Below are 15,623 nucleotides of genomic sequence, written 5' to 3' on the forward strand. Positions count from 1 at the left end.
GTTCGATCGAGTACGAGTATTTCGAATACCATAGTATTCGATCGAACACCTACTCAATCGAACACTACTCGCTCATCTCTAGTTAAGAATATTTATTGAATTTCGTGGAACTAGAAGGCTCTAGAAGGCTTTTGGGAGGATTTTATATTGTGTGGGGCCACCGTGGGGAGCATATTAAACTGGTGTGGGCCACTGTGGAGCATATTATACTATGCAATAGACACTGTGGAGCATATTATACTGTGTGGGACATCTGTGGAGCATATTATACTTTGTAGGGCTCCTTTTCTATTCACATCACACCCCATTTACTTTATAGCAACCATGCACTATTATTACAGGCTGTAATAACATCCAATGATGATTACAAAACAGATACTGTACAATGTAAATACTGAAGGAATCATGGTGTTCACAAAGGCACGACAGTACCTTCAAACAGTTGATCAGCAGGGTCCATGAGTCTTAGACCCCCCACTGATCTCTTACACTCTAACCCTGCAGATCAGCTATTTCCCACATCATGCAGCTCCCAGTATAGTTGTATCACTTTCAGGTGTTTGAGATACCCGCTGCAGCTCCTGTAATCGTCACTATCAAGAATTCTTTGTAGGGAGTGGGTAGGGGCCCTTGACAAAAATTTGCAACCTTGTGGGGTTTTCACGTGCAACAATGCGGAAAGCTTATCGAGAATGATGTGATCAAGGAAAACATCCAACATGAAAAAAAAATCCTGTGGATATAAACAACTCAGAGATAAAAGGGATCAGATCAAGATGTCAAAGATTGTTCTGAGGAATAAGCAAACACAGTCATCCAGTCAAGCAAATTGCAGCAGAACACAACGCCGGTGCTATAACAGCAGATGATCGGTTTGAGAGCCATTGTTATATAAGGGAAACAGAAGGGGATGACTCCACGAGAGTGCGAAATTGGATAACGGAGCAGTAGAAAACATCACCATGCCAGATAAATCCTAAGTTTCTGTTCCATCATGCAGATGTGGGGTCAGAATTGGACATAAGCAGCGGTACTCCATGGCACGGCAGACTGGCAGAGGTAGTGTAATGGTGCTTGGTAGACTTTGTTCTTGTCACGTCCTGTGACCTGTGATACTTGTGAACACCATAATAAAAGGCTGTGGTTCTGAAAGCCAATAGATGTCCCACATGGTACAAGATAGGTGCCTGTGGTAGAGTGGCTATTTAGGGTTGGTGGGTTTTTATCAGTCTCATTGGCACAAGTGTGTAAAATTCTTCCCATGAGAGCTCACTGAATTCCAGCACGACAAGTCTAGGTTTGGGCAGCAGCCATGCGAGCAGGAACTCCGAGGAGGGCTCTATATGAGCTCAGCTGCTGTTCCTGGCATTGTGAGAGCCTAATGTAGAAGCCCCTACTCCGCTCCAGCCTCCAGTTCTGCATAAGGCGCAGGGTGCACAGATTACCTAATTACTCACATCTGCTTATAACAGGGACCTGACTCCTGCTGGGTTGCGTATACCAGTGGATAGCGTCCAGGAGGAGTCAGTAGTACTGAGACTGAGAGAGAAGCAGGTGTTCTGCAGCACCATCAGTGAAAAAGAAAATGATAGATATCTATTAGCCTAATGCTTGGTTCACATCTGCGTTGGTATTCCGTCCGGGGAAGTCCGCATGGGACCCCACTGAACGGAATACCAACTGCAACTGAAAGCACTGTGCAGTAAAAGCACACAGACCCCATAGACTATAGATTGTGAATTACTTTCCTCTCTGCATGATCCCTGTGGAGATCTGGTGGCAAGCACACGGACCCCATTATAGTCTATGGCACACCGCTTGCAGTTGCATTCGGTATTCCATTCGGGGGGGGGTCCTCATGCGGCACCTTGTGAACGAGGCCTTAGAAAGTATATCCAGCCATTATAGTCAGCCTGAATCTGCAGCCAAGTGTTTTTAGTAAAAATCACAAGGATCCTATCTATACTGCTTGTTAATGTGGATGTAAGACTTTTCCTAAATACATTGCTTCAGCAAATCTGCTTTGTTTGTCCACTATCTTACTTTATTCAATTTTTTGGGACACATCCCTTGACTTATCTGGTCATAAGTCAAGTGATGTATCTGCTGCTCTCAGGGGGGAGGGAGGAGGGGCTAAGTGCAGGGAGCCAGCCTGGAGGGGGGGGGGGGGTGAAGGGGCCACCAATACAGACCCAGCATCGGCTGTAATAGAGAGGCGGATGCCGGGGAGTGTAGACGCCGGCACAGGTGAAGCCAGCAGCGGCAGGAGTGATGCTGATATTCCGGAGGGGAGGGAGGGGCGGAGGAGCACAATAGCATCCTGCTCCTGCCGCAGCTGGCTTCACCTGTGCCGGCGTCTACACTCCCCGGCATCCGCCTCTCTATTACAGCCGATGCTGGGTCTGTATTACATTGTGAAGGCTGTACGTCCGATGCCTAGTGCATCGGCAGCGCACACGCAGGGCCAGCGGCATAGAAGCGACGACTTCTCGCCGCTGGCTTTGCATATGTAACCCCGCCCACCAATGACGCAACAAAGCCGGAAGACAGAAGAATTTACTGCAGCGAAGAGTGGTGAGTATGCAACGTGGGAATACCCCTTTAAAGTGTTCTTATCAGATCAGTTGGGGTATGACCACATGGAACTTCACTGATGAGAAAAATGTTGAATGGAATGGCAGTCGTGCAACTTGCACCCAGCTCCATTTATTTCAATGGGTGTGCCAAATATCACCATGCACTGTACTTAATTAATTATTGCCAGCACTACCATTGACATAAATGTAGCAGGGTGCACATTGCCCAACTACCATTTCAGTCAGCATTCTCCTGATCTGTGGGGGTCTGACTAGTCATGCTGATCCATGCATAAGGTGTAATGAAAACCCCTATAAGGCCCCATTCCCATCTGTGTTCGGTATTAAGTTTGGGGAGTCCGGCAGTAATTCTTTGCTATTGGGTCTTAGCCTAAAGGGGCTGTCCAAGATAAAGATTTTTTCATATATAAGGCTGGCCAAACTGGGAAGCTTTTGCACTTCAAGAGGCTCCCTGGGTTGGTCCAGTTAGTAGCTGAAGAGGACTATATAAGACCCTGCCCTCCTGACACATGTGCCGACTATTAGTTTGCTACTGCTAGCTTGGCTTTCATTTTGTGTGTGTTCCTATATGACTTGTGACCTCTGGCTTGCTTCTTGGATTAGCTTTTTGCCTCTGATTCTGTTGTGATGTTCCCGGCTGGATTTTTGACACTTGGCTAGTTTCTCGGATATTGCTTTTGTCTCCCATCTCTGCTTATTCGTACTATCCTGGTTTTGACCCTTCTGTATGACTTCTCTTCTGCATCCACGCCACTTTGCTAATTTTCTGAACTTTATGTTGGTTTGTGCAGCAGTGTGTTTATTATTAGTACATTTATCTGTTTGGTGACAATTCAGATCCCCAGATCCAGCAAAATCCATCTCTCCTTGCGGCAAGCTCTGGTGAAGGTGTCTGGGGTCTTGTCTTGGCTTGCAGAGGTGTGCTAGTTGAAGATAGCTGTCTCTCCTGCTCGCAGTTATCAGCCAATTTCTTGTCTTGATTATCGAACACCACTACACACTTCAATTGATACTGCTGAATACAGTCCGGTATTTCAAATATCAATGTCCCACACACTATTATCGATCTTTTAATCTCAAAAACTGTCTCGCTTTCTCCTATATTGTCTTCCACAGTCTTTCTTAAGCTACAGGTCCAAACAATAACATACACCAGGTTTCACCATAGCAACTCTTCCATTCTCAGCTTTTTCTCAGGCTCTTCACTCTTTAACTTGTTCACATCCATTAGTAGGCACCCCTCTACAGACCCCAGTGCATGTGGAATTTTTTTGGCAATTCCCACCATTCCTGAGCAATCCGTGCAAGTAGTTTTGTTACCTGATATGTTAACTAGGCTCTCTAATGTCAAGTCAGTGGTGTCAGGTAGGACCATCAAGGGGTGTGATGCCCCCTTTCATGCTCCTGCCTCCTCCACTTGACTAGAGAGTCTGCTTAGCATATCAGGTATCAAAGTTAACGGCATGGTGGGTGCTACAAAAAAAACTCCAAATGCACCAGAATTAGTGGAGGGACAGCTATTACATGAAGAAAGGAGCCTGAGTGGGTGAAGGTGGTGAAAGGGCTTCAAAGTATGTACATTAGGGTTATTTGTGGTGCTCGTCCCTCCATACATAACACCGCTTGTTTTATTATTGTCTTCTTTTGGGTTTGGATTTTGAGGTATTAGTTTTTAATATGAATGAAATAATGTAATGCATCATATCCATTTATCGATGGCTATATGGCTTCATCCACTTCAGTCCGTTCTCGTCTCTGCAGGTACCCTGCACCCGCTTGTAAGTATTATGTTTGATCTTGGTTCAGAGCTCTCTGGGAGTTGATCTCTGAAAAATTGCAAGCAGTGATTTGCCTTACGTTCCCTTAGGGTATAACAGAGAAGTTCTACTTCAGGTGAATGTCTGCTATCTAAATCTAGATATGAGCCAAAGCTTGAAACAAATCCTCACCTGACCACATCTCCAATGGTTTCTACAGGGTAGGTTAGAAATAATCTTCTTGTAAAACGAACACGGTGTAACATTGATCATTAATATATTATTTATATTTTTGGAGCAATAATTATCATAACATCGTTTTATGGCTGTACAAAGTATCAATATTTTATACGGTGATATGTGATCATGCTGTTAACATTTGCAGTCGTTCCAAAATGAAGCCGTAGTAAACTTAAAAAAAAATGAGGATATTGTCGGGGTATTAGAATATGAAACATTGAGTTTACATCTACAATAGTTCTGTGTGTGAATTGCACATTCATATCGGGCTTCAGAGAAAAGCAAAGTCATAACTAAAAACTCTATGTAAAATTTGGGACAGCAACTACAGTTCTGTGTGTCATCCATTATATTTGTGTTTTATGAAGGATAGACCTTTAGGTCCCCTCGGACATCAATACACCAGGTGCACCTAATATAGTTACTTACACCCTTGTAGATACATACAGTGCTTAAAATTGGAAAGAAATTTAGGGGGAACTCTGGAAAAATTAACCCCCTCCAAAGACCCTGATCGAACGACCGACCAATGAACCCCCCCCCCCACATTCCTGCACACACTATTATATCCCATAGTGGCCCCTGCACAAGGTATTATGCCCCATAGTGGCCCCTGAACACAGTATTATGCCCCATAGTGGCCCCTGAACACAGTATTATGCTCCATTGTGGACTCCCTTGAACAATTATTATACACTGGGGACCCCAAAGTATAATAATCGGAGACCCAGGGGAGAACTTAAAAAATACTGTTACTTACCTCTCCCTAGCTCCTAGCTCCGGCGCACTCCCCGCAGATGTGGGCCATCTTCAATGATGTATGAGACTCAAAAAAGACTCAAGAGTATAATAATTGTTCATGGGTGTCCACAGTGGGGCATAATACTGTGTGCAGGGGCCACTATGGGGCATCATAGTGTGTGCAAGGGCTCTTCTGAATGGAATGGCATGGCAGTCATACAACTTGCACCCAGCTCCATTTGTTTCAATGGGTCTGCCAAACATCGCCATGCACTGTACTTAATTAATTATTGCCAATACTTCCTTTGACATGAATGTAGCAGGGTGCACATTGCCCAACTACCATTTCAGTCAGCATTCTCCTGATCTGTGGGGGTCTGACTAGTCATGCTGATCCATGCATAAGCTGTAATGAAAACCCCTATAAGGCCCCATTCCCATCTGTGTTCGGTATTACGTTTGGGGAGTCCAGCAGAAATTTTTTGCTATTGGGTCTTAGCCTAAAGGGGCTGTCCAAGATAAAGATTTTTTCATATATAAGGCTGGCCAAACTGGGAAGCTTTTGCACTTCAAGAGGCTCCCTGGCTTGGTCCAGTTAGTAGCTGAGGAGGACTATATAAGACCCTGCCCTCCTGACACATGTGCCGACTATTAGTTTGCTACTGCTAGCTTGGCTTTCATTTTGTGTGTGTTCCTATATGACTTGTGACCTCTGGCTTGCTTCTTGGATTAGCTTTTTGCCTCTGATTCTGTTGTGATGTTCCCGGCTGGATTTTTGACACTTGGCTAGTTTCTCGGATATTGCTTTTGTCTCCCATCTCTGCTTATTCGTACTGTCCTGGTTTTGACCCTTCTGTATGACTTCTCTTCTGCATCCACGCCACTTTGCTAATTTACTGGACTTTATGTTGGTTTGTGCAGCAGTGTGTTTATTATTAGTACATTTATCTGTTTGGTGACAATTCAGATCCCCAGATCCAGCAAAATCCATCTCTCCTTGCGGCAAGCTCTGGTGAAGGTGTCTGGGGTCTTGTCTTGGCTTGCAGAGGTGTGCTAGTTGAAGATAGCTGTCTCTCCTGCTCGCAGTTATCAGCCAATTTCTTGTCTCGATTATCGAACACCACTACACACTTCAATTGATACTGCTGAATACGGTCCGGTATTTCAAATATCTAGATCCCACACACTATTATCGATCTTTTAATCTTAAAAACTGTCTCGCTTTCTCCTATATTGTCTTCCACAATCTTTCTTAAGCTACAGGTCCAAACAATCATGCCACTATGGGGCATAATACTGTGTGTAATGGCCACTATGGGGCATAATACTGTGTGCAGGGGCCACTATGAGGCATAATACTGTGTGCAGGGGCCACTATGGGGGATAATACTGTGTGCAGGGGCCACTATGAGGCATAATACTGTGTGCAGGGGCCACTATGGGGGATAATACTGTGTGCAGGGGCCACTATGGGGCATAATACTGTGTGCAGGGGCCACTATGGGGCATAATACTGTGTGCAGGGACCACTATGGGGCATAATACTGTGTGCAGGGGCCACTATGGGGCATAATACTGTGTGCAGGGGCCACTATGAGGCATAATACTGTGTGCAGGGGCCACTATGGGGCATAGTACTTTGTTCATAGTCCACTATGGGGCATAATAGTGCGGGCAGGAATGGAGTGGGGGAGGGGTCTTTGGCGTCGGTCGGGGAGCCCATGTCAAAAGTTTGCCACTGATCGAACAGCATAGCATGGACCCACTGTGCCACCTAACTGGATTGACATTGAATGCTGTCTAAGTGGTCCTCTCTTTTTCACCCTTCAACCCCTATACAGGGATTCAGTCTTTGCTGCAGAGGACTACCAGGTCGCTACCTCTTTGAGTATCCAAAGGGTCAGAAGCACCAGAGGGTCCGGCAAATGAGTAGTCAAGCCTGCTCTGAAGGTCAGGGGCAGGCAGTGAAGAAGCAAGAGTCATGCGAAGCCAAAAGTCATGCACAAAGCAGAGTCAGGGCCGAAGATCAACACCGAAGATCAAGCAGGAATAAAGATGAAAAGCTCACAGGAACTGGAATCAAGGGATGTAGTTGCTCAGGTACAGTTCAGAGAGCTGAGTCGGTGTAAATACGCATGAGCTGCTAGAGATTGGCTGACCAGGCCTCACAGGTGTAGGCCACGCCGGCTCTATGGGCAGGTACCAAGTCCACGAGTGACAGTCGGGCTGGATTCCCCTTGAAGTCTTCTCCTGGCGCAGTGCCCCCGCGGCATCCTCCGGCTGGAATTCACTCTGCCTAGGCCAATAATGGCTCCTGCACACTGCTAGATTGCAGATCCATCTTATACAGTAATAATAAGGCTATCATAACTGTGCTCGAGCCCTCTTTTTCCATATCCCTTTAATTCCAGCACTATGCCATATCTGGAAACTACACACGTGGAGGCAGTGTAGCACACACGGACACTATATGTATGTATGACACCACATACCGTAGAGCCAATAGAGCAGCACATGGAGGCTTTACAGCACACATGGATACTATATGCAGTGGTGTAACTAGGAACGGCTAGGCCCCAAGGCAAACATTTGACATGGGCCCCCCTGACCCCGACCGACATCCCCCTCCCGCACAAACCGTACCCCTGCACACACTATTATGCCCCATAGTGGCCCCTACACACATTATTATACCCCATAGTAGCCCCTGCACACACTATTATGTCCCATAGTGACCCCTTCACACAGTATTATGTCCCATCGTGGACCACCCATGACACCCATGAATATTCTGGGGTCTTTTCAGACCCCAGAGTATAATGATTGAGACCCAGCGGAGGATACAGACATAAAAAACACTGTTACTTACCTCTCCCTGGCTTCAGTGCACTCCTCGCTGATTTTGGCCATCTTTAATGTTGGTATAGATGTGACATGAGCCAGGCCTCCATCATGACATCCGGAAGCCTGACGTAGCACAGGAGAGGTAAGTAACAGTATTTTTTATGTTCCCTCACCTCTCTGGGCCCTCTGATCATTATACTCCAAGGTCTGAAAAGACCCCGGAGTATAATGATAGCAGTGGCTGTGGGGTTCGCAGTCCCATGGCTCTCTTACCAATCCCCATTCCTGCTCACTGCCACCACCGCATCTGCAGAAGGGGAAGCACAAGCAGCCATGAGCAGAATCTGGGATTGGTAAGTAAAAAGGGCTTGTTACCGTTAACGGCATATATAAAAACAAAAAAAAACATCTCCCGGGCCCTGCGGCAGCAGCTACTGCTGCTACCCCGGTAGTGACGCCACTGACTATATGTCTATATGATAAGACATAGAGGTTATGTAGCAGCACATGGAAGCTGTATGGTTACATATTGAGGAGCTGTATCGTCTTGGTGCTCTCCCCAATTGAGTCAATGTTTAATCTTATTCTGTATAGGGTATATTCTGTATATAGCTTTCTTTATTGTTTATTTCGATTTTTTTTTCATGATTTTGAATATGGAAATTATATTTTATATATTCTTGTTAATTTTTTAGTATTCAATATTTTCTGCTATCAGCATGGTCTACAGACATGACATTAAAGGTCAGTTTGAGATAGATTATGAGAGGCAAAAGAATATAATTTCGCCTGCTGGAGCCTGCCCACATCAATTCGCACATATTGCGCCTTTTCAGCCTTTTGAGACTGAGAGAGAAGCAGGTGTTCTGCAGCACCATCAGTGAAAAAGAAAATGATAGATATCTATTAGCCTAATGCTTGGTTCACATCTGCGTTGGTATTCCGTCCGGGGAAGTCCGCATGGGACCCCACTGAACGGAATACCAACTGCAACTGAAAGCACTGTGCAGTAAAAGCACACAGACCCCATAGACTATAGATTGTGAATTACTTTCCTCTCTGCATGATCCCTGTGGAGATCTGGTGGCAAGCACACGGACCCCATTATAGTCTATGGCACACCGCTTGCAGTTGCATTCGGTATTCCATTCGGGGGGGGGTCCTCATGCGGCACCTTGTGAACGAGGCCTTAGAAAGTATATCCAGCCATTATAGTCAGCCTGAATCTGCAGCCAAGTGTTTTTAGTAAAAATCACAAGGATCCTATCTATACTGCTTGTTAATGTGGATGTAAGACTTTTCCTAAATACATTGCTTCAGCAAATCTGCTTTGTTTGTCCACTATCTTACTTTATTCAATTTTTTGGGACACATCCCTTGACTTATCTGGTCATAAGTCAAGTGATGTATCTGCTGCTCTCAGGGGGGAGGGAGGAGGGGCTAAGTGCAGGGAGCCAGCCTGGAGGGGGGGGGGGGGTGAAGGGGCCACCAATACAGACCCAGCATCGGCTGTAATAGAGAGGCGGATGCCGGGGAGTGTAGACGCCGGCACAGGTGAAGCCAGCAGCGGCAGGAGTGATGCTGATATTCCGGAGGGGAGGGAGGGGCGGAGGAGCACAATAGCATCCTGCTCCTGCCGCAGCTGGCTTCACCTGTGCCGGCGTCTACACTCCCCGGCATCCGCCTCTCTATTACAGCCGATGCTGGGTCTGTATTACATTGTGAAGGCTGTACGTCCGATGCCTAGTGCATCGGCAGCGCACACGCAGGGCCAGCGGCATAGAAGCGACGACTTCTCGCCGCTGGCTTTGCATATGTAACCCCGCCCACCAATGACGCAACAAAGCCGGAAGACAGAAGAATTTACTGCAGCGAAGAGTGGTGAGTATGCAACGTGGGAATACCCCTTTAAAGTGTTCTTATCAGATCAGTTGGGGTATGACCACATGGAACTTCACTGATGAGAAAAATGTTGAATGGAATGGCAGTCGTGCAACTTGCACCCAGCTCCATTTATTTCAATGGGTGTGCCAAATATCACCATGCACTGTACTTAATTAATTATTGCCAGCACTACCATTGACATAAATGTAGCAGGGTGCACATTGCCCAACTACCATTTCAGTCAGCATTCTCCTGATCTGTGGGGGTCTGACTAGTCATGCTGATCCATGCATAAGGTGTAATGAAAACCCCTATAAGGCCCCATTCCCATCTGTGTTCGGTATTAAGTTTGGGGAGTCCGGCAGTAATTCTTTGCTATTGGGTCTTAGCCTAAAGGGGCTGTCCAAGATAAAGATTTTTTCATATATAAGGCTGGCCAAACTGGGAAGCTTTTGCACTTCAAGAGGCTCCCTGGGTTGGTCCAGTTAGTAGCTGAAGAGGACTATATAAGACCCTGCCCTCCTGACACATGTGCCGACTATTAGTTTGCTACTGCTAGCTTGGCTTTCATTTTGTGTGTGTTCCTATATGACTTGTGACCTCTGGCTTGCTTCTTGGATTAGCTTTTTGCCTCTGATTCTGTTGTGATGTTCCCGGCTGGATTTTTGACACTTGGCTAGTTTCTCGGATATTGCTTTTGTCTCCCATCTCTGCTTATTCGTACTATCCTGGTTTTGACCCTTCTGTATGACTTCTCTTCTGCATCCACGCCACTTTGCTAATTTTCTGAACTTTATGTTGGTTTGTGCAGCAGTGTGTTTATTATTAGTACATTTATCTGTTTGGTGACAATTCAGATCCCCAGATCCAGCAAAATCCATCTCTCCTTGCGGCAAGCTCTGGTGAAGGTGTCTGGGGTCTTGTCTTGGCTTGCAGAGGTGTGCTAGTTGAAGATAGCTGTCTCTCCTGCTCGCAGTTATCAGCCAATTTCTTGTCTTGATTATCGAACACCACTACACACTTCAATTGATACTGCTGAATACAGTCCGGTATTTCAAATATCAATGTCCCACACACTATTATCGATCTTTTAATCTCAAAAACTGTCTCGCTTTCTCCTATATTGTCTTCCACAGTCTTTCTTAAGCTACAGGTCCAAACAATAACATACACCAGGTTTCACCATAGCAACTCTTCCATTCTCAGCTTTTTCTCAGGCTCTTCACTCTTTAACTTGTTCACATCCATTAGTAGGCACCCCTCTACAGACCCCAGTGCATGTGGAATTTTTTTGGCAATTCCCACCATTCCTGAGCAATCCGTGCAAGTAGTTTTGTTACCTGATATGTTAACTAGGCTCTCTAATGTCAAGTCAGTGGTGTCAGGTAGGACCATCAAGGGGTGTGATGCCCCCTTTCATGCTCCTGCCTCCTCCACTTGACTAGAGAGTCTGCTTAGCATATCAGGTATCAAAGTTAACGGCATGGTGGGTGCTACAAAAAAAACTCCAAATGCACCAGAATTAGTGGAGGGACAGCTATTACATGAAGAAAGGAGCCTGAGTGGGTGAAGGTGGTGAAAGGGCTTCAAAGTATGTACATTAGGGTTATTTGTGGTGCTCGTCCCTCCATACATAACACCGCTTGTTTTATTATTGTCTTCTTTTGGGTTTGGATTTTGAGGTATTAGTTTTTAATATGAATGAAATAATGTAATGCATCATATCCATTTATCGATGGCTATATGGCTTCATCCACTTCAGTCCGTTCTCGTCTCTGCAGGTACCCTGCACCCGCTTGTAAGTATTATGTTTGATCTTGGTTCAGAGCTCTCTGGGAGTTGATCTCTGAAAAATTGCAAGCAGTGATTTGCCTTACGTTCCCTTAGGGTATAACAGAGAAGTTCTACTTCAGGTGAATGTCTGCTATCTAAATCTAGATATGAGCCAAAGCTTGAAACAAATCCTCACCTGACCACATCTCCAATGGTTTCTACAGGGTAGGTTAGAAATAATCTTCTTGTAAAACGAACACGGTGTAACATTGATCATTAATATATTATTTATATTTTTGGAGCAATAATTATCATAACATCGTTTTATGGCTGTACAAAGTATCAATATTTTATACGGTGATATGTGATCATGCTGTTAACATTTGCAGTCGTTCCAAAATGAAGCCGTAGTAAACTTAAAAAAAAATGAGGATATTGTCGGGGTATTAGAATATGAAACATTGAGTTTACATCTACAATAGTTCTGTGTGTGAATTGCACATTCATATCGGGCTTCAGAGAAAAGCAAAGTCATAACTAAAAACTCTATGTAAAATTTGGGACAGCAACTACAGTTCTGTGTGTCATCCATTATATTTGTGTTTTATGAAGGATAGACCTTTAGGTCCCCTCGGACATCAATACACCAGGTGCACCTAATATAGTTACTTACACCCTTGTAGATACATACAGTGCTTAAAATTGGAAAGAAATTTAGGGGGAACTCTGGAAAAATTAACCCCCTCCAAAGACCCTGATCGAACGACCGACCAATGAACCCCCCCCCCCACATTCCTGCACACACTATTATATCCCATAGTGGCCCCTGCACAAGGTATTATGCCCCATAGTGGCCCCTGAACACAGTATTATGCCCCATAGTGGCCCCTGAACACAGTATTATGCTCCATTGTGGACTCCCTTGAACAATTATTATACACTGGGGACCCCAAAGTATAATAATCGGAGACCCAGGGGAGAACTTAAAAAATACTGTTACTTACCTCTCCCTAGCTCCTAGCTCCGGCGCACTCCCCGCAGATGTGGGCCATCTTCAATGATGTATGAGACTCAAAAAAGACTCAAGAGTATAATAATTGTTCATGGGTGTCCACAGTGGGGCATAATACTGTGTGCAGGGGCCACTATGGGGCATCATAGTGTGTGCAAGGGCTCTTCTGAATGGAATGGCATGGCAGTCATACAACTTGCACCCAGCTCCATTTGTTTCAATGGGTCTGCCAAACATCGCCATGCACTGTACTTAATTAATTATTGCCAATACTTCCTTTGACATGAATGTAGCAGGGTGCACATTGCCCAACTACCATTTCAGTCAGCATTCTCCTGATCTGTGGGGGTCTGACTAGTCATGCTGATCCATGCATAAGCTGTAATGAAAACCCCTATAAGGCCCCATTCCCATCTGTGTTCGGTATTACGTTTGGGGAGTCCAGCAGAAATTTTTTGCTATTGGGTCTTAGCCTAAAGGGGCTGTCCAAGATAAAGATTTTTTCATATATAAGGCTGGCCAAACTGGGAAGCTTTTGCACTTCAAGAGGCTCCCTGGCTTGGTCCAGTTAGTAGCTGAGGAGGACTATATAAGACCCTGCCCTCCTGACACATGTGCCGACTATTAGTTTGCTACTGCTAGCTTGGCTTTCATTTTGTGTGTGTTCCTATATGACTTGTGACCTCTGGCTTGCTTCTTGGATTAGCTTTTTGCCTCTGATTCTGTTGTGATGTTCCCGGCTGGATTTTTGACACTTGGCTAGTTTCTCGGATATTGCTTTTGTCTCCCATCTCTGCTTATTCGTACTGTCCTGGTTTTGACCCTTCTGTATGACTTCTCTTCTGCATCCACGCCACTTTGCTAATTTACTGGACTTTATGTTGGTTTGTGCAGCAGTGTGTTTATTATTAGTACATTTATCTGTTTGGTGACAATTCAGATCCCCAGATCCAGCAAAATCCATCTCTCCTTGCGGCAAGCTCTGGTGAAGGTGTCTGGGGTCTTGTCTTGGCTTGCAGAGGTGTGCTAGTTGAAGATAGCTGTCTCTCCTGCTCGCAGTTATCAGCCAATTTCTTGTCTCGATTATCGAACACCACTACACACTTCAATTGATACTGCTGAATACGGTCCGGTATTTCAAATATCTAGATCCCACACACTATTATCGATCTTTTAATCTTAAAAACTGTCTCGCTTTCTCCTATATTGTCTTCCACAATCTTTCTTAAGCTACAGGTCCAAACAATCATGCCACTATGGGGCATAATACTGTGTGTAATGGCCACTATGGGGCATAATACTGTGTGCAGGGGCCACTATGAGGCATAATACTGTGTGCAGGGGCCACTATGGGGGATAATACTGTGTGCAGGGGCCACTATGAGGCATAATACTGTGTGCAGGGGCCACTATGGGGGATAATACTGTGTGCAGGGGCCACTATGGGGCATAATACTGTGTGCAGGGGCCACTATGGGGCATAATACTGTGTGCAGGGACCACTATGGGGCATAATACTGTGTGCAGGGGCCACTATGGGGCATAATACTGTGTGCAGGGGCCACTATGAGGCATAATACTGTGTGCAGGGGCCACTATGGGGCATAGTACTTTGTTCATAGTCCACTATGGGGCATAATAGTGCGGGCAGGAATGGAGTGGGGGAGGGGTCTTTGGCGTCGGTCGGGGAGCCCATGTCAAAAGTTTGCCACTGATCGAACAGCATAGCATGGACCCACTGTGCCACCTAACTGGATTGACATTGAATGCTGTCTAAGTGGTCCTCTCTTTTTCACCCTTCAACCCCTATACAGGGATTCAGTCTTTGCTGCAGAGGACTACCAGGTCGCTACCTCTTTGAGTATCCAAAGGGTCAGAAGCACCAGAGGGTCCGGCAAATGAGTAGTCAAGCCTGCTCTGAAGGTCAGGGGCAGGCAGTGAAGAAGCAAGAGTCATGCGAAGCCAAAAGTCATGCACAAAGCAGAGTCAGGGCCGAAGATCAACACCGAAGATCAAGCAGGAATAAAGATGAAAAGCTCACAGGAACTGGAATCAAGGGATGTAGTTGCTCAGGTACAGTTCAGAGAGCTGAGTCGGTGTAAATACGCATGAGCTGCTAGAGATTGGCTGACCAGGCCTCACAGGTGTAGGCCACGCCGGCTCTATGGGCAGGACAAGGTGCTTTAGCAGCAGGAGGATGGCTACATGCAGAAGCACGGGCTGCATTGCAAGAAACTGAGTTAACCAACAGTTGCATAACATGACAGAGATTATAGACAATATGACAAAAACCAAAAGACTCCATAATTGTGAATAAGATCTGTCAGTCACTTTTATTTGTTTGTCAGGTGCCTTTATTTTCATAGTTCTTTTCCTATGAACAGAAATGACAATGTAGGTGAAAGCATCCTAATATGTATTTATTTACTGTGAGCTTCAGACTTGCAGCTTTGATGGTTGACATTTAGGCTTCATGCACACAATAAAGTCTTCTGTTCCAAGTGTTCCAATATTTTTTAGAGCAGGAACTTTTCGGATTCATGGGAATCAACACTTGGACCTGGAAGACTCAGAACACTCAGTCGGTTTAGACTCAGCACATTTATGTACATGAAGCCTTAAGAAATCAAAAGAAATTGCAAAAACGTTAAAAAAAAACTGTACATAAGAAGGTTTTTGAATAAGTCCGTTTTTATTCATATGCTAATTAGACTGCATTGTGCACCCTCTTTGCTATTGTTTCCTATGAGTGTATACAGCAAAGGCTGCTTCTGA

The sequence above is a fragment of the Leptodactylus fuscus genome, chromosome 6 (assembly GCF_031893055.1).
Source record: "Leptodactylus fuscus isolate aLepFus1 chromosome 6, aLepFus1.hap2, whole genome shotgun sequence".
NCBI lineage: Eukaryota > Metazoa > Chordata > Amphibia > Anura > Leptodactylidae > Leptodactylus > Leptodactylus fuscus.